A 19,810-nucleotide genomic window follows, 5' to 3' on the forward strand; every position below is an offset into this window, starting at 1 on the left:
AGTGTACATAATTTTAAACTACTCCAAATTACACATTGTAGAAGACTGAATGTGGGTTAATTAAAGGAAAACATCAACCCATGATATAAATGACATTAAAAATCTCATGAAAAGAGAGAAGTAGTTTCTGGAAAATACTATTTTAATAAGTGGTGGTCAAAATCTTTCTAGTACAGACAAAATTGCATACCTATTTAGTTAGATCCAAAAAAGATCCAAGATACTCAAAGTGATTTGAAACTTTGGCAAAATAGCAGGATACAACTGTAACATTATTATGAATGTTGACTCTGGCATGGAATTAATTTCCTCTTTGATCTGACAAATGATTATATGAAAGAACAGAATTTCAAATAAATATCAAGACCTAACTAAACATATAATAAGAAAAGTCATCATGCAAGCCGTATTGCAACTGGGATAAAAGGAATACCAGTTATGCTGATTCTGTATTTACTGTAAATGTTGATTTTTTCATAAATTATTTCCTTTAGCTTGCATTTTTAAAATACTGTGTTAATGATGTATATCTTGGTGACTAATTTTGGATTCCTCCTTCAATTTAGTTCTGAGTTTAATGTCTAACTTCAGTTCCTAACCCATGAAATGATGTTGATTACAAAACAAATCTAATAACCCTGTTTTATTTATTTATTTTTTTGGGGGGGTCCAGTCATGGGGCCTGAACTCTGAGCCTTGGTGCTATCCCTCAGCTCTTCATCTCAAGGCTAACGCTCTACCACTTGAGCCACAGCACCACTTCCGGCTTTTTTTCCTTTTGCTTATGTGGTGCTGAGGAATCAAACCCAGGGCCTCTTGCATGCAAGGCAAGCGCTCTACCACTGAGCCACCTTCCCATCCCACCACTGTTTATAATACACAAAATCTCATAAGCCTGACACCAATAAGCATTGGTTATCATTTTGATATCATGGTCTCATGACTGATGAGGCTTACCTGCATGAGTATAGTTGTACCTAGATTCCTCAGCCTAATTTAGCCACTGTTAAAAAATGTTTATATCTTTATTTGTCACCCATCGGAGATTAAACCTGAGTATAAACCTAAGAAAAATGATAAGGTGAGAATTTATCTTTTCTAGATATAAAGTAAACAAGATTCAGCATAGAGTAACTCACTAGTTTAAAGTCAACCTATTTCTCCAAAACTTTCTAAGCATTTCCTTACAATGTGTATTATTCTCAAGGGAATGAGGAATGTGAGAAGAGGACTAACCTAGCATTATCTTTAAATGCACATAATTTGGATTTACCTCTTTATTTTGCTATAGGCATGTTTGATTTAAAAAACTGTTTGAATAATTGATTTCCAGGTCAGGTATAATATATCCTTGTTGCATATTCCAAAGTACATTCAGAAAATGCTATATAGCAATTAAGTAAAGAAAGTCCAGGCAGAAAATATGGGATCTCTATACTATGTGACACCCAATACTTAGGTATTTCATTATGCCCCCATTTAATGAATGTGATTGTTTAAATCTTCATCAAGTATTAATTAAACTCAATCAGTGTCCTATAAAATAATTGTGTATAATTTTATCCTAGAATCATTCAAGAACTGCCCATTCAATCATGACATACATCACATTCCATTGGTATTCATATGGATAGGAATGAGTTTCTTAGGATCTCCCACCTGCCATTTGGAGGTGGCAGGACCAGGATTCAAACTGTGGGCTCCAGCTCCCACCACTTCAACCTGAGCATAGGGAACTCAGTGGTCTGTCCAAGAACATCAGCAAGACCAGTGATTAGGCAGGTACCAGTGGCTCTCAGCAGTCCTCCTTGATACTTACAAGGCTGTGATAGGAGGATCATGGTCAAAATCACCCTAAGCAGAAAAGTCCTTGAGACCCCTGTCTAACTTCAGTGACAACAAAGCCAGAAGTAGAGCCGTATGGCTCCACTGGCAGAGGGCTAGCCTTGAGCAAAAGCAGCTCATGGACTGTGCCCAGATCCTGAGTTAAAGGTCCGGGACTGGCAAGAAACAGACATACACAACAATCTGTGCAGCCATCAAGCTAAAGCAGGTCACCCTTTTGTCCCCAACTCAATTGGACAGAGTTCCCTGGGAAAGGGGCTAGGGGGCCACTGTCATCTTGACTCCGCCCATTCTGCGTGCATCAAAGGATTCCAGCCACACCCCCATTATTTCATGGTTCTTTCTGACCAATGGGATACAAGAATTGTTGCCACGCCCACATTCCATGGTGTCTGATAGATGGACTAGGCTCTGTTAGCACACTTGGAGGCTGAGATCCACAGGGGCAAAATCCGTCAACAGGAGCAGCAGGCCGGCTGTAGGCACCCGGGCCACCAGGCAGCTCAGTGCCAGACTAAGCTGGAGTCCCAGGCCCTCTCCCCCATGAGCTGTCACCACAATATGTTTGGGGATGGGATGTCTGCTTCATCCATGACCTGCCTGATGAGGTGGACTTCCAGAGTCCAGCAAGTGAGCTCCACCATGGATACAGCCAGCTGTCAGCACACATCTGAACCATCGAAGAGTCCCTTTTGGTGTGTAAAGAGCAGATGTTGGTCCTGCATGAGCTGTGCTTGGAGAAAGCCGAGTGTTTGCAGTGGCTGTCCCAGGAGAAGATGGAGGAGAGTGCTGTGGGAGCTGCAGTTGCTCCCAGCAGGGGAAGCCACAGACAGCAGTCTCCAGATGCCAGTACAGGCTGATCCCACCACCACCAACACTGCTTCAGATGCCTCAGGGCCTGTGGTGGGTGAAATGAGGGAGGAGCAGAAAGGTTTTGAAGAATTGCAACTTGAAGACAGCATGGAAACTGCCAGAGGAGAGGTCAGGGTTCCCGACCCCATAGTGGACTCCCTCAAGGAGCTTATCCTGCCAAAGATGCCCCACATCCAGATCCACCCACAGCTCCCAGGCTCAGGTGAGGAGTGCTCCCTCACTTTCTTCTGTAGATTGATGCAGATAATGACTCTCTATGTGACATACTGACTCTCAAAAGCCTTGGCAGCCACCAGAAGTAAGTGGCCAGGTGCCCTTCTTTCAGGACTCCATCTGCCAGGGGATGGGAAAGTTAAACTGGGGGTCGGGTAGGGCATAGGCTGCTGGGAGTTGGCCCAAATTCAAGGGACATCTAATGGCCCATTGGTGGCCAGGAAAGAGGCCCATGTTATGCTTATCGCAATTAATAAATTGTTTACAAAGCAAAAAAAAACCCTCCAAGAACAATTTATTCTTCTAGTCCTGGGGCTTGAACTCAGAGCCTGTCCACTGTCCCTGAGCTCTTTTTTTTTTATTATTGTAAAGATACTATACAGAGGGTTACAGTTACATGAGTGAAGTAATGAGTACACTTCCTCTTGAACATTGTTACCCCCTCGATTGTTTTCCCCCTACCGTCCCCTCCCTCCCTACCTTCCCTGAGGTTCTTTTTTTTTTTTTGATTGTGATTAAGTGATTACATAATTTCCGGAATTTCACAGTATTGTGGAATAATGATGCTCATTTAAAGTCACAAGTTCATTCTAACTTTCCTGGAGCAATTGTCTATCACAGTCTGTAACATATAACGGTGTTCACATGTTACATACCATATATGTGATCAGCAGCATGGGGATATTTAGTAGTGGTTCAACCAGATGAGTGGGAGTTCTTTGTTTCTTAAGTCCTGTTAGTTTTGTCGTATCACCTAACATTTTGGATTTAGCATCCACTTATCAGGGAGACCATGTACCGTTTGTCTCTTCGTTCTTGGCTTACCTTGCTCAACATGATTCCATCTAGCTCCATCCATTTCCCTGCAAATGCCATTATTTTGTCCTTTCTAATGGCTGCATAATATTCCATTGTGTATAGATACCACAATTTTTGGATCCATTCAGCTGTGGTGGGGCATCTGGGTTGTTTCCATATTCTAGCTATTGTGGACAGTGCTGCAATAAACATGGAGGTGCACGTGTCCTTGTATATTGGTTCCTGTTGTTCAGGGTAGATGCCTAGAAGTGGTATGACTGGGTCGTAAGGGAGGTCAATCTTTAGCTTTCTAAGGACCCTCCAGACTGCTTTCCAAAGTGGTTGTATAAGTGTACATTCCCACCAGCAGTGTAATAGGGTTCCTCTTTCTCCACATCCCCTCCAGCATTTGTCGTTGGCTGATTTGTGGATGTGGGACATTCTGACTGGGGTAAGGTGGTATCTCAGGGTTGTCTTTATTTGCATTTCCTTCACCACCAGGCATGATGAACATTTTCTCATGTGTTTCTTTGCCATTTTTATTTCTTCATTTGAGAAGTCCCTCTTTAGTTCCCTTGCCCATTTAGTAATTGGTTTGTTAGGTTTGGGAGGGATTAGTTTATTGAGTTCCCTGTATATACAGGATGTTAACCCCTAGTCTGATATATTGCTGGTAAATATTTTTTCCCAATTCATTGGTTGTCTTTCTAGCTTAGTTGCGATAGATTTAGCTGTGCAGAAGCTTTTTATTTTAAGGTAGTCCCATTTGTCGAGTCTCTCTCCAACTTGTTGTGACCCTGAGACTCTGTTCAGGAAGTTCCTTCCTGTGCCTATTAGTTCAAGTGTCTCTCCTACTCTGTCCTGAAGTAGTTTCAGAGATTCAGGTTTAATGTTTAACCCATTTTGAGTTGATGTTGGTGCATGGTGATAGGCTGGGGTCCACTTTTAGTTTTCTGCATGTGGCAGCCCAGTTTTCCCAGCACCAGTGGTTGAAGAGGCTGTGTTTCTTCCATTGTATGTCTTTGGCTCCTTTGTCGAATATTACCTGGCTGTAGGCCTGTGGGTTTATTTCTGGATCTTCTATTTTGTTCCATTGGTCTTCGGGTCTGTTTTTGTGCCAGTACCATGCTGTCTTTGTTATTATAGCTCTGTAGTAGAGTTTGACGTTCGGCATGGATAGCCCTCCCATATTATCTTTATTCCCTTGAATTGATTTGGCTATTCTAGGTCTTTTATTGTTCCATATGAATTTTTGGACTGTTTTCTGTATTTCAGTGATGTACATCATTGGGATTTTAATAGGAATTGCATTGAATTTGTATATTAGTTTTGGCAGTATTACCATCTTCACTATATTAAGTCGTCCTATCCAAGAGCATGGGAGGTCTTTCCATTTCCTAGTGTCTTCTGCAATTTCTTTCTTTAAATTTTTATAGTTTTCATTAAATAGTTCTTTTACATCTTTGGTTAGGTTAATTCCTAAATATTTTATTTTGGGGGAAAGTTATTGTGAATGGGGTTGCTCCCTTTATTTCCCTCTCTTCTTGTACATTGTCAGTGTACAGGAAGGCAACTGATTTTTGTGGGTTTATTTTGTATCCTGCTATTTTGCCAAAGTGATTTATGATTTCTAAGAGTTTGGGGATGGAGTTTTTGGGATCGTGAAGGTATAGTATCATGTCATCTGCAAAAAGGGATAGTTTAACTTCTTCTTTTCCTATGCGGATCCCTTTAATGTCTTTTTCTTGCCTTATTGCCCTGGCTAAGGTTTCCAGGACTATATTGAAGAGGAGTGGAGACAGTGGGCCTCCTTGCCTTGTTCCTGATTTTAGGAGAATTGGTTGTAGCATTTCCCCATTAAGTATAATATTGGCTATTGGTCTGTCATAAATGGCTTTTATTGTTTTTAGAAATGTTCCTTCTATTCCTATTTTCTCCAGAGCTTTTAGCATGAATGAATGTTGAATTTTATCAAAGGCCTTTTCTGCATCTGTGGTGATAATCATGTGATTCTTGACCTTGGCTCTGTTGATATGTTGGATTACATTTATTGACTAACGTATGTTAAACCATCCCTGTATCTCTGGGATGAAGCCTACCTGGTCATAGTCTATAATTTTTTTATGTGTTTCTGGATTCTGTTAGCTAGAATCTTGTTAAGGATCTTTGCATCTGTGTTCATCAAGGAAATTGACCTGTAATTCTCCTTTTTGGTTGGGTCTTTGCCTGGTTTGGGGATGAGTGTGATATTGGCTTCATAGAATGAGTTTGGGATAGCTCCCTCCTTCTCTGTTTCTCGGAAGAGCTTGAGGAGTATGGGTATTAGTTCTTGTTTAAAGGTCTTATAGAATTCTGCTGTGAATCCATCTGATCCTGGGCTTTTTTTTGTTGGAAGAATTTTGATAGCTTCCTGTATCTCGTTATAGGATGTTGGCTTATTTAATTGGTTAACTTCTTCTTTGTTCAGTTTGGGCAACTTGTATTCCTCTAAAAATGCATCCATTTCTGCCGGGTTTTCTTCCTTTAGAGAGTATAACTTTTGTATTTCTCTAAAAATGCATCCATTTCTGCCAGATTTTCTTCCTTTAGAGAGTGTAACTTTTGAAAGTAGTCTGTTAGAATTGTTTGGATATCATGGGTACGTGTTCTGATGTTTCCCGTGGCATTCCTAATCCTGTAAATATGGGTTTCCGCCCTTCTTTTTTTAATTAATCTTGCCAATGGGCCATCAATTTTGTTAATTTTTTCAAAGAACCAGTTTTTTGTTTGATTTATTTTGGTTATGATTTTCTGATTTTCTAATTGGTTAATCTCTGCTATTAATTTGGTTATCTGGCTTCGTCTAGTAACTTTTGGTCCCATTTTTTCTTGTTTTTCTAGCTGTTTTAATTGCAACATGAGATTATTTACTTGGTCTGTCTCCATTTTCTTGATGTGGGCACTGAGGGCAATAAATTTGCCCCTCAGGATTGCTTTTGCTGTGTCCCACAAGTTTCTTTGTGAAGTGTTTTCATTTACATTGAGTTGTAGGAAATGTTTTATTTCTTCTCTGATCTCTTCCATTACCCAGGCATTGTTAAGGAGTGTGCTGTTCAATTTCCATGTATTAGAGAAATTTCTGCGGTATGCTTTGTTATTGAAAGCTAGCTTGATTCCACTGTGGTCAGATAGGATACAGGGGATTATGTTGATCCCTTTGTATTTGCTTAAGTTCCTTGCATGAACTATGATATGGTCTATTTTGGAAAAAGTTCCATGAGCTGCTGAGAAGAATGTGTACTGTGTTGCTTTAGGGTGAAATACTTGGTAGATGTCAGTTAATTCCGCTTGAAGTATAGCCTCACTTAATTCGGTAGCTTCTTTGCCAATCCTCTGGTTGGTAGACCTGCCCTTTGGTGAGAGTGGTGTGTTAAAGTCTCCTAGTATTATCGTATTGGGATCTATTTTATTCTGTAAGTTTGAGAGCATTTGTTTAACATATCTGGGTGCACCAACATTTGGGGCATATAAGTTGATGATGGTTATATCCTCCTCTTGGATTGTTCCCTGTATTAATATGTAGTGTCCGTCCTTGTCTTTTTGTACTGATTTTAATGAAATGTTTATTTTGTCAGATATCAGGACAGCTACACCTGCTTTCTTACTGGGGGCATTTGATTGGTAGATCCTTTTCCACCCCTTCACTCTGAGTTTGTATATTTGGCTGAGAGGTGGGACTCCTGAAGGCAACAGATGGATGGGTCTTGTTTTCTGATCCAGTCCTCAGTTCGTTTTCTTTTAATTGGCGAATTCAGCCCATTTATATTAAGAGAAAGTATAGAGACATGCAATGTTGTCCCTACCATTCTGTTTTCCTAAGTTTTTCTTCTTTCCTTTCCTCTTGTGCTTGCTCAGTTAGACTTTGAGTAATGCCTGTTTGGGGCAGGTCCCAGCTCCCGGTTGCTTTCTTCAGGTTGTGTCCCCCCTCTTAGAATTCTTTGTAATGCTGGCTTAATGTTTATGTATTCATTTAGTTTTTTTTCGCTATTAAAAGTTTTCAGTTCTCCATCAAATGTGAATGCTAGCTTTGCTGGATAAATCAGTCTGGGTTGGCAGTTATTGGCTTTCAGGGCTCGTATGGTGCTTCCCCAGGCTTTTCTTGCATTCATTGTTTGTGTGGAGAGATCTGCAGTGATTCTAATTTTTTTCCCGTTGTAGAATAGCTCCTTCTTCATTTTGAAAATGTTTGCAGGATTGTTTCCTTATGATTCATATCTACCATTTTTACTATAATGTGTCTAGAAGTGTTTCTCCTGGGATCTTGCTTGTTGGGTGTTCTATACTCTTCTGTAATGTAGGTAAGATGCCCTTTTTTGAGGTGGGGAAATTTTTCATTGATTATCTTGTTGAATAGGTGTTGCATTCCCTTGCTCTGGAATTCCTCATCTTCGTCCACTCCGATTATATGAAGGTTAAGTTTCTTGGCATTATCTGCTGGCTCTTGAATTTCCTTTTGGTTTAATTTGAGTGATTTTTCCATATCTGTCACTTTTTGGTCCAGTTGGTGTATTCTGTCTTCTGTATCTGACACTCTACCTTCCATTTCATTCACTCTGTTGACCGTGGCTTCTATTGTGGTTTGCATGGAGGAAATGGATCCCTTTATGGATTCAATGTTGGTTCTCAGAGTACTGGTCTCAGTATGTATTACCTCTAATTTGGCGTTTATCTCACTTCTTACTGAGGTTTGTGCAGCTTCTATTTTTGCATCCAACTCTTGTTTGGTATCCTGTATCTCTTTTGATAGTTCATCCTTGTGCTCTTTCAATTTCTGATCAATTTCTTGCTTTATTTCTTGAGTCATTGCCTCCAGCACCCCTTGGATATAGCTTTTGTCTTCCATTCCTGCTTTGCTCCCACTGGGGCTCTCCCCTGCATGGCTGCTGGCTTTTGTGGTGAGCTTGCTGTCCTGGGTGGTGGTAAACCTTGTGATTTTTCTCTGTGATTTTCGCATGGGGGTTCAGGAGACTGCTCTGCAATTTTGTTTTGGTGTGTCTGTCTTTGCTTGGTTGCTGATTCTGTATTGGTAGAGAGAGTCTGTGCCTGATCTGGGTTCTGTTGGGAGCCTATTTCCAGCTGCTGTTCTGACCTACTTAGGATTCTTGGCTCTCTGCTGTAGATTGCTGGCAATTCCCGCCTTTGGAAGGGTTGAGCAGCCTAGACTGCTTGTGTTTGCTCCTACGGGTGCTCTTGGGAAGATCAGATGCTCTGGATGCACTCTCCCAAATACTGGAGTCTGCTATGGGCTCCTGATGTTTATTTGTTTGTTTGTTTGTTTTGGGCTAGTTGTGGGCTTGAACTCTAGGTTTGGGTGCTGTCCCTCAGCTCTTCAGCTCAAGGCTGGCACCCTACCATTTGAGCCACAGCACCACTTCTGACCCTTTTTGCTTTTGTGATGCTGAGGAATCAGATCCAGGGCCTCGTACATCCAAGACTATCACTCTACTGCTGAGCCGCCTTATCAGCCTGAGCTCCTGCTTACTATCAGGTGCTGGCAGCCTGTGTTGCCCAATTCCCAGCCTAAGGTATATGGGTGGAGTTTTGGTGGGGTTTGGGCTTCTCTTGTCCTGAGCCTCCAGGTCTTTTGTTGTCACAGGTGTGCTTCCCGGGGAGTGCTGTTTCCTGATTTTCTCCCCTCTGTTGACCTGTATGCTCAGCTTTTGACTTCAGTTGGGAGGAGTTAGTTGTGTTGTTCAGGCACCGGATCCCCAGGCCTGGTTCAGGCCCCCGCCTGGAGCGTGCTCATTAGACCTGTGCTGATGTGTATACCACCTAGGTTATGCAGCCTGGAGGACACAGTTCAATTTTCTTCTACTGTTGGTAGTCTTGACCCAGGGGCACTGTTCCTGGCTTGGGCATTTAAGCTCCCTTCCAGGGGCACTCTTGCTCTGGCTTGGCCAGCGGAGTGTGCTCCACAGGCTGGTGGAGTTCTCGAACAGTTCCCAGTTTTAGTGGGTCCTGTGGTCCGGGTGTTGGGGTAGGGAGTCTAGGTCAGCGTCTGGGGATTCCCTCCAGCTCTGGTCTCCCTTGAGGGATACACTGTCCCCTGTGGAATACTCACTCTGGAGCTGGTTGTTTCTGTGTGGTGTAGGTCTTCAGTTGCTGTTGCAATCTGAGTTCAGTTGGGGTGGTTGTGGGCTGGGCTGGGCGGTGGTGGCTCTGTGTGATTCTTTTCTGTCTCTGCCTCCATCGAAGCTGTCGGGTCCACAGTGTCCATGCTCAGGCGCGGGTGATCTGCAGGCATCCCCCTGTGCCTCTGGGACCTGGGCGGCCCCCGCCGGGTCGTTGCGATAGTGATCGGGAGGGTCTAGTGCCTCAGGTGGCTTTTGCGCGGGTGGTCTGCAGACAGGTCCCTTTGTCGCGCTGCCGGTGCCAGGCGGCTTTGGCCGGATGGAGCCTCTCTGCTCGGGTGGAGAGTGATGGGTGGGGGTGGGATCCTCATGGAGACTCCTGGCTGGTAGGTTTCTCTGTTTGTGGCTATCAGCTGTTCTGCAAACCGGTACCTCAGGCGGCTTCTGCGCGGGTGATCTGCAGGCGACCCCCTGTGTCTCTGGGGCTCCGGCAGCCCCTGCCGGGTTGGCTGGCCGCGGCTTGGCACACTGCCGCTCGGCCAGTAAAGGTTGGGGGAGGGGTCTTCGCTCTTCTCTGTTCTGAAATTCTTCTTTTCTTCTCTTTCTTTTTTGTTATTTTCCATCTCTTGTTTTTCTCTGAGTGTTAGTCTTTTTGTTGTTGTCGGTCTCTTGGGGAGATTAAGTGTTGGAACTCAAACTCTCTTTTTGGTTCGGGAGAGCTGTGGCGTTTCCCTACTGCCCCATCACCATCTTGGTCCCCCCCCCCCGAGCTCTTTTTGATCACTGCTGGCCCTCTACCAGTTGAGCCCCACCTCTCCTTCAACATTTTCTGTGTGGAATCGAACCCAGGGCTTCAGGCATGGTAGGCGACCACTATACCACTTAGCCACATGTTCCGCTAAGATGATTCTCCCCCCCCTCCCAAACCCATATGGCCATTCCTCAGATAAATAGGAAGTAGGGGCTAGGATGAATATGAAGCACAAGTCTGGTTCACAACAAAATACTCCCCCGCCCCCTCTTCCCACACCCTTAGTTGAAGTTTCTCTTCTAACATTGAGGGATGAGAAAGGGAGAGGGGAGTCCTGAGAGAGTACCAACAACAGTGGCCCCCTGAGTCCTACATCCTCTCCCACACATGGTCCTCCAGATTCTGATCTTACCTGACTCAATGTGGAGTCTACACTGTCTCCCCACCACTGCAAGGCTCAGGATGAACTAAATGTCAGCCCTGGCCTCAACCCACACCCAGGGTGGAAGCTCCTAGTCCCAGACCCACTTCCACCTCTGACTGCTCTGAGTTAGACCAGACCCACCACTCACCACTATGTTGGCAGTGATGACCTCATGCATGGATTACAGGAAGACGGTCTATGGCAAAGAGCAGAAGCAGCAGGGTGAGAAGGGCAGAAGGAGGTGGGGTAATTGCTGTGGGACCTTCCTTGGACCCCTCCCATCTAGCCAGAGCCATGCTGACCCAAAGCATGGACAAGGCCAAGGGGTGAGACGAGAGGGAGGAGCACGGGACTAAAGCAGGTACTGTTTTGTCTTGGAGCACTTGAAAATTCCAATTATATTTGGCCCATGCCAATCCCAAAGCCAACATGCAATGCCTCTCCTTGTTGTTGTTAGCCATGAGCGCTGTCCCTGAGCTCTTTTTCTCAAGGCTGGCACTCTACCACTTGAGCCACAGTGCCACTTTTGTTTACTGATGGTTCATCAAGGATAAGAGTCTCATACATTGTCCTCTGCAGACTCGCTTGGCATCATGATCCTCCAGATCTCAGCTTCCTGAGTAGCAACGATGCCAGGCATGAGCTATCAGTGCCCAGTATATGATCCCTTTGGAGGCATCTTGGCAAGTCTGTAAAGGAGGCCCAAAGGGCCTGGATAGACCATGACCCACTCAAGGAGCTGGGATGGGGGAAGGCTGACCTCCTAGCAATTCTGTTCCCCAAAAATTAAAGATGTCAGGTGGTATATGCATCAAACACCTAGGCCATCAGCCACCAGGCTTAGTGGGGAAAAAGTAGACAATACCTAAAGATTGTATTTCTGATTTTGTATGCATGTGGTGTGTGTGTGTGTGTGTGTGTGTGTGTGTGTGAACTCAGGGCCTAGGCTCTATCCCTGAGTTTTCTTGCTCAAGGCTAGTGCTCTGCCCCTTGAGCCACAGCCCCATTTGCTTTTCGATGGTTAATTGTAGGTAAGAGTCTCAAGGACTTTTCTGTCTAGGGTGGTTGAAGCATGATGGGGGCCCCAGGGAAGCAAGAGTAAACACAACTCGTAGGTACAATCTCTATGGTGGGCGACTCCTGCTCCCTGGTGGCCAGACGCGGAACATGCGGCCCCATGCCATCATCCTCAAGAGTTCAATTTGGGGAAGTGACCAGGGCCAAGCTGACTTTTGCTCACCCTGATTGCTGATGCCAGAGCAGGTCTGTTCCACCCTAGGCCAAGAGAGTTCCAGGAAGCCCGGCTTACCAGGGACACAAGGAAGGGAAAGGTCAGCTCCAGGCTGAGCTAAGAACCTTTGCCCACGGATACCCCAACTTGGCCTTACCACCATAAGACCTGTCAAAGAACAACCCCACAAAACAAAATGGGAGCTGTGCCTCCAAGTCGTAGAGCTCTAGCATTGAACCAAAGAGCTCAGGGACAGGGCCGCCAAGCTTTGAGTTCAAGACTCCCAGCTGACCTTTCCCCATAAAACACAGGTTGGCTAAATGTGAACTAGTAGGATTTGTGAAGTGTTTCTGAAGAATGTGGATACTGAAGAAAGCACCCTAATTCTAATGACAGCTGAACTTGTGACATATAGCTATATGGTGAGTCCTTCAAAAGACGCAATTTCTGGGTCCTTCCCTCATGGGGGTTTTGTGCTGAGTCCTCAAAATGGTGCTGTTTGCTGAGTCATCCCAAAGGGTGCTATGTGCTGAGTCCCTGAGAAGAGTGGGCTGTCCTGGGTTTTTCAAAGGGTGCTGTGTGCTGAGTCCATCACACAACGTAGTGTAAGCTGAGTCCTTCAAAAGGTGTGGTATGCTAATTCATCCCAAAGGGTTGTGCTATGTGCTGAGCCCTTGAGAAGAGAGGGATGAGTTGACCTTTTTGAGTGCAGTGTGCTGAGTCCTTTACACAGGGTGCTCTGTACTGTCCTTCAAATGTTGCTGTGTGCTGATTTCTTCCACAGTGTATGTGTTGAGTCCCTCAAAATTGTTCTATGTGCTGAGTTTTTTTGTTTTTTGTTTGTTTGTTTTTTGGGGGTCCGGTCATGGGGCCTGAACTCTGGGCCTGGGCGCTCTCCCTCAGCTCTTCAGCTCAAGGCTAGCACTCTACCACTTGAGCCACAGCGCCACTTCTGGCTTTTTTCCTTTTTGCTTATGTGGTGCTGGGGAATCGAACCCAGGGCCACCTGCAAGAAAGGCAAGTGCTCTACCACTGAGCCACCTTCCCAGTCCATGTACTGAGTTTTTGAAGGGTGCTGTGCACTGGGTATTTTACACAGGGTGCTTCATACTCAGCCCTTCAAAGGTTGCTGTGTGTGGAGTCTTAACATGGTGTCATGTGTGGAGTCTTAACATGATGTCCCTGGGAAACAGTGTTACATGCAGAGTTTTTCAAAGCATACCATGCAGTGAGTCCTTTACACTGTGGGCTATGGACTCCCTCCTTCAAAAGGTGCTGTGTGCTGAGTACTCTACCCAGTGTACTGCATATTGAGTCCTTCAAAGGGAGCTGTGTGCTGAGTCCTTTACACAGGGTGCTTTGTGCTGTTTTTGGAAGTGGGCTGTGTGCTGAGTCATCCCAGAGGGTGCTATGTTCTGAGTCCTTGAGAGGTAGTTATCCCCAACAATCACACACACACAAACACAAACACACATACATGCATGAGTGTCACCATGCAACTGCTTGGTGTGTGGAGTGGAGGAGGATGGAGGAGAGTCTCCTCCAGGGATGGGGCTGAGGGGAGATTCAATCCCCCTGGCAGTACTGGGGTTGGGGGGAGTGCTGAGCTGAGGTAAGGTTGCAATTGCTATGGTCTGGAAGCCTCAGGGCCCAGTCAGGTCTGCAACTGTGGGTGGGGGGCTGGGCCCAGGGGAGGAGGGGGCCGGACCCAGGTGCCCACTTTGGTGGCAGCAATGGCCAGGGACCCAAAGGGTCACGGTCATGTGTGCAACAGGGATGGGGTGGCCCAGGAGAGGATTGTTTGGCCAAGAGAGAGCAGAAAGAAGAGTGAGCATGAGCACAAGCACCAGTGGAAACGGCTTCAGTGGTGGTGGCCGCCCAGATCATAGGGTGGGATGCTGAGCCTGCATGGCAGGCACTTTGCTGGGTGCAGCCCCTCAGAGGCACGGCAGCCATGGTGGCAGGGAACACAGCAGAGCAGAGGCTACTGAGGTGGAGGTGGAGACGGTGGCAGAAGCCGCCTTCACAGGGCAGGAGGCCACTGAGGCATTGGTGGCGGCTGAGGAGAAGGAGCAGAGGCTGTACACAGCCCCACCACGCACCTGCAGATGCCTCCTCCTCCTCCCAGCAGCACCGTGTTTCAAACATGGCTCTGACAGCTCCAAAACTCAGAGCCTCTTGCAGGCACTTAGGGGAGATGGCGTGCCCCTGGATGGCTTGTGGCCCTGACTTGGTCCAGGCCTGTGGTCCTCATACTCGGGGCACACACCCAGAGTCACAGCCTACAGCTTCTCCCAGCAGCACATGTGAGTGGCCACCCTGCATGCCTGCACCCCACGACCCCTGCACCCTGCAACCCCCCTACTCTACCCTTCCACCCACCTGTGTGGACCCGGACCCATTCCTCTCACCTCCCCTCTCCATCCACCCCTGGATATCCCCAGCGCCCCAAAGTCCACCCTGGCTCTGCCACAAATGAACTCCAGGGGTGGGGGGTGGATGTTGGTGTCTACCCAGGGATCCCACCCTCATCCCTAGTGGCCAGTGTCCCAGGAAAAGGGAAGCTGCAGGGATGGGTGTAGAGGGGGCACCGCAGAACCCCTGGCCTGGAGCAGTGGGAGCCACACAGCCACGCATCTGCACCCTTCCCTGGTGAGAACCTGGTGGCTTTAGTCAGAGGTGGGAAGCAGCACCTCCACACCTGCCTTCTAAGGTCTTTTCATTTTCACTGGGAGGAGGGTGTTAGATGCAGAACATAGGCTCCCTTGATGTGTGAACCCTTGTCTTCTGTGCTCAGTCACCCTTTCACCTGAGGACATTCCCAGAAGAGCCCACTAGAGAGGTGAGGGCACTGGGGTCAGATAGAAGGTGGATATTTGGCAGAAAAACACACCCCCTCTGACAAACATACACCTGGCCTGTACCCCCAACCCCAGTTGTCAACAGTTCTGACTGGGTGATCACATTTCCCAGCTCTGCCAACCTCTGCTAGTGTTCCCAGGCCATCTAGTCTCCTTGTCCTACCCAAGAATCCACCAAGTCACCCAGAAGTATCTAAGCTGGAAGTAGGGAGTCCATCCATATATATAGCCTTTAGGACCCCAACAAAGTCCCCAACAACGACCCCACCCCAGGCCAGACACTTTTCTGTAGGCACCATGACCCCCTACTTTGTTTTCTGTCCAGGCTCTGAGGAGCCACCTGTCTCCAGACTCCTTCACCCAGCGTCCTGGCCTAGGGTTTTGGTGAATGGGAAGTCAAGGCTGGTTGTTGCCAAGGGGAAGCGTCTGGCCCTAGAAAAGGGGGGAGGCAGGGTGGTTCTGCATTATTAGAGCATTGTTTCCCTTGGGTGGGAGCCCCTGGTTCTGACAAGGGAACCCCCGTGCTCGAGCTGGTACATGCCCAGATGAGAAACCAACAAACTCAGGAGAGGCACTGCTCTGAGTCTGTATGCTTATGTGTGTGAGTGAAAGAGAGAGAGAGAGAGAGAGAGAGAGAGAGAGAGAGAGAGAGAGAGAGAGAGAGAGAGAGAGAGAGAGAGAGAGAGATCATCTTTCTCATGGTACAGCCTGTCTGTGCTCAGGTGAATAATCAGTTGGCAAATTCCAAGTGCTGCATGGATAAGTCTTCTGTCACTGGTTTGGATTTTTGTGTGTTTGTGTTTCTCTCTGTGTGTGTGTGTGTGTGTGTGTGTGTGTGTGTGTGTGTGTGTGTTGGGATAGCAGGGAGATGAGAACAATGAAAATATATTTGTCACCGTATCTAAAAAGAGCAAAAGCATTTTATTTGTTGTTCTTTAATCATTAATGTCCAGTATGAGCCCAGCGACAATTTTTGTATTCTCTTTCAACATTTCATGGCTCCTTTAGGGAAGGTTTCAGTAGATGTTCCTTTCCACCTCTTTCTTCCCCTTTCTTGCAGCCCACAGTAGCTGCTGGACCTGTGTGGGTCTCCCTTAGGAGGCCTGTGTGAACCGCAGACCAGAGTGGACACCTGCTCATCTGTCTTCAGCTAGAAGGCTCATGAGGCTACTGTGACCACAGCTGCACTCTTCCAGCCAGACAATATGCTCTGGTGTGTATAATTGGAGCTAATTCAAAGTTGGGAATGTGTCTGCCAAACATAAATAGGGAATGAGATGGGGGGGGGGAGTAGGGCAGTGGCTGTGAAGCTAAGAGGTTCTGGGAAGTGTCAAACGGTGTGACATGGCAGATGGTTCACCGTGACCGAGAATGAGAGGGGAATCTTACCCAGGCATTGGCAATGTCTGTGGGCATCAGGGAAGGGGGATCCGGGCACCCAATGGTGGTGTGGATACCCTCCCTGGGCAGTGCACTTGTGGGCAGTCCTCTCTGGAGTTCTGCAGACTCCAATCTGTGCCCTCCTGGGCTGTTTCCAGCTGGGCAATGGTAAGCAAGTGTGTTCCCCATGCTGGAGCGTGCTTGGGATCAGGACATGGCAGTTAGCTAGGGCTCTCTGAATGCTATTTTCTGTAACCTGCTGTAGGCTGTCTGCAAGGAAAAGGGGTCTACTGACTTTGGAACCCTTTAAGTTTGATTGGGACAAGTGAAATGCCAGATTTTCCAGCGTTGTTTTTCTTGAAGCTGGCAATTTCTACTAATGCCTGGGATTCTGGGTCGGTCAAATTAGATGGACCATTTCAGCCACCAAACAATGACGTTCAAAGTGGCACAAGCAGAGTTCCCAAGCCAGATGGTGTCCTGCTATGAAGGTCATGCCTTGACTGTCTTTCTCTGGCAGCTGCTGATTCTCCTCTGGCTCTCTCTAGGGTGACCACTACAGTTGAGGATGTCATGGGGAGCACAGACTGTGACCTCCCCATCCGCAGCCTGCCAGCTGTGAACAGAGACAATTCCCAAAACTTGTACTGGACTCTGGGAGATTCAGAGACCCGGGATGCCTCAAGGATCCTTTCTCTGCAACATGAAATTTGGGGACCGGATATGGTGGACCATCCTTTCTGGCCCCAGAGAGTGGAGAAGAGGGCTCTTGAGCCGGGCATTCACTTCACAGCAACCTTGTTCACACCTGAGTAGGGAATTGAGTTCCACAGAGCTGGTCAGTGGCTGGATAGAGATCTTTGAGAAGATAGGCATCCCAGAGACCCCGGAATCCAGTGAGTACATCATGGCTAACATCCTTGGAAACAAAACAGTTAAGTGGGTGGCACCAGGAGGGTGGGAATGGAGGGAGAACAGTGGGAAAGCTACATCAGGCTTTTCCCCCACCCAGGATGCTTACCTGAATTGGATGGGACTTTTCTGTAGTATTGTTGTAGGCAGATGCTCATTTATTTATACAACAAACGGTTACAGTGTGCGCCAGGGCCGGGAGGGAAGGGGGCGGCATAGACAATGAAAAGTTCCAGTGCTGGTTCCACAGCACATGAAGAAATCTTGGTTTGAGTTGGATGCCGGTGCTTCACACCTGACATCCTAGCTACTTAGGAGGCTGAGATGGGAGGATTGAGGCTTAAGGTCCAGGCAGGAAAGCTTGTAAGACTCTTATCGCCAAGTAACTACCAAAAAGAAAACGTCAGAAGTGGATGAGTGGCTCAAGTAAAAAGTGGATGACTGGCTTTGAGTAAAAAGGCTCAGGGACGACACCCAGGCTCTGAGTTCAACGCCTAGGAGTGACACAAAGAGAGGAAAGAGAAAGAGAGGAAGAAACGATGGAGGGAGAAAAGGAGGAAAGGAAGGAAGAAGGGAGCATGCAAGCCTTGGTTTGGAGTCCCTGGATCAAGGGAGCCAAATATTCACAATCTCTGTGGGGTCAGTTTCAGAGCCAAAATCCAGTATGTAGGACCAAGTCACAGACCCCTCAGTGACTTCATGACATCCAGAATCTGTGTGGTCGCTGACTGCAGAGGGAAACAGCCTCGGGTAGACCATAGGGTTCAGGGTGGGTCACAGAGTTTCAATCTCCCCTGTCTCACTGAGTTTATTTTCCTGTCAGATAAGAAGAAAGTGTCCACTGGCTAGGGAGGTATAGAGTGAAAGAGTGTCAAGAGGCGTTGTCAAGGGATAAGCATGAAGATGAAGAGGGAGGACGATCCCAGATCAGGCGTGTCAGGCCATTGGAGCCATGACCTCACCTGACAACCTAGACCATCAGTGATAGAGCCTTCGACACAGCCACATGGCCATTAAAATCCTGGCACTCTGGGTTCACCATTGACGACCTGGTTGTCATTGGCTACAGGATGCCTGTGCAGTACATCCTTGGGGACTGGGACTTTTGCTGGCTCAATCTGAAAATGACACCCGCAGTGTTCATTCCTGGTCAAGAGACAGAGGTAGACGTGCCACTGGCACATGACAGCCAGGAAATGAGGGCGGGAGTCAGACCCGTGTTGCTCTGAGACTTCTAGGGAACTCTAGGGCCCTGTGACTGCCATTCTCAGAGGTAGAGGTGGGTCTCTTTGCTGGCTCAGCCTTTATTCTAGAAGACAGATGTGGGATTCAAAGAGGGCTGACTGAAGGTCGAGGCTGGTTGGAAAACCAGAGGCACTGGGTTCTGAGCAGGGTTGTTTCTTTGAGGATACTCACAACCCAAGAACATTCCTGGGATGGACCAGCCCATTTCTCCTTCTCGAGAGAGAGGGACCTAGAGCCCTCCAGTCTGCATCCCTTGGCTGAGAAATCTAGTCATTCCCATATCCTTGGTTGGATAACTAGACCTCAACTGACTGCCCAGTGTCGAGGCAGGACAGGGAGAGATCTTGAGTCCTTGATGAGGTCATGGTCAGTATGAGATTCTACTTGAACGTCCTGACTTGGTGCATGGTCAGTCCCATCTAAGACTGTCATGATCTAGGACATAGAATCTAGAGGATCAGAGCAGGATGGGGTCTATTCTGTGAGTCTTGAGTATTATGTGTGAACTTTGAGCTCCCGTGTGCTCACCTGCTTTCTTTCTTGGGTGGGTCTATGCTAGAAAAAGCTTATAACTAGGACCTGTGTCCCATCCCTTGTTTTATGCTCAAAGCTAGCCCTCTACCATTTGAGCAACAGCTCCACTTGCAACATTTTTGGGTGTTTAATTGGAGATAATAGTTAATGACTTTGCTGCCAAGGGTGGCATGCAACTGCAGTCCTCAGATCTGTCTCCTGAAAGGATAGGATGACAGGCATGGAAAACCATCTTTGGCTGCGTGCCAGTGGCTTATGGCTGTCATCCTAAGTATTCAGGAGCTGAGATCTTAGGATCATGGTTCAAAACCAGCTTGGGCAGGAAAGACCCTCAGACTCTTCTCTCTAATAAAGCACCAGAAAACCCAAAGTGATGCTGTGGCTCAAGTAGTAGAGTGCTGGATTTGAGCTGAAGAACTCAGGAACAGCACCCAAGCCCAGAGTTCAAGCCCCACAACCAAGAAAAAGAAAGTAAAATGTAAGGTTGAGGTATGTTTGTGTGAGTGTGTGTGTGGGGGGGTGGTAGACATTTACCGCCCCGCTGAGTCATCTTGTAGATGGATTGTCCCAAACTCTTAGTCAAGGGCAGCTGATTCTTGACCACAGGTGAAGCTCTGTGTTGGATATCGACCA

Source organism: Dipodomys spectabilis, unplaced genomic scaffold (assembly GCF_019054845.1).
Source record: "Dipodomys spectabilis isolate Male_0828 unplaced genomic scaffold, ASM1905484v1 ptg000307l, whole genome shotgun sequence".
Classification (NCBI taxonomy): domain Eukaryota; kingdom Metazoa; phylum Chordata; class Mammalia; order Rodentia; family Heteromyidae; genus Dipodomys; species Dipodomys spectabilis.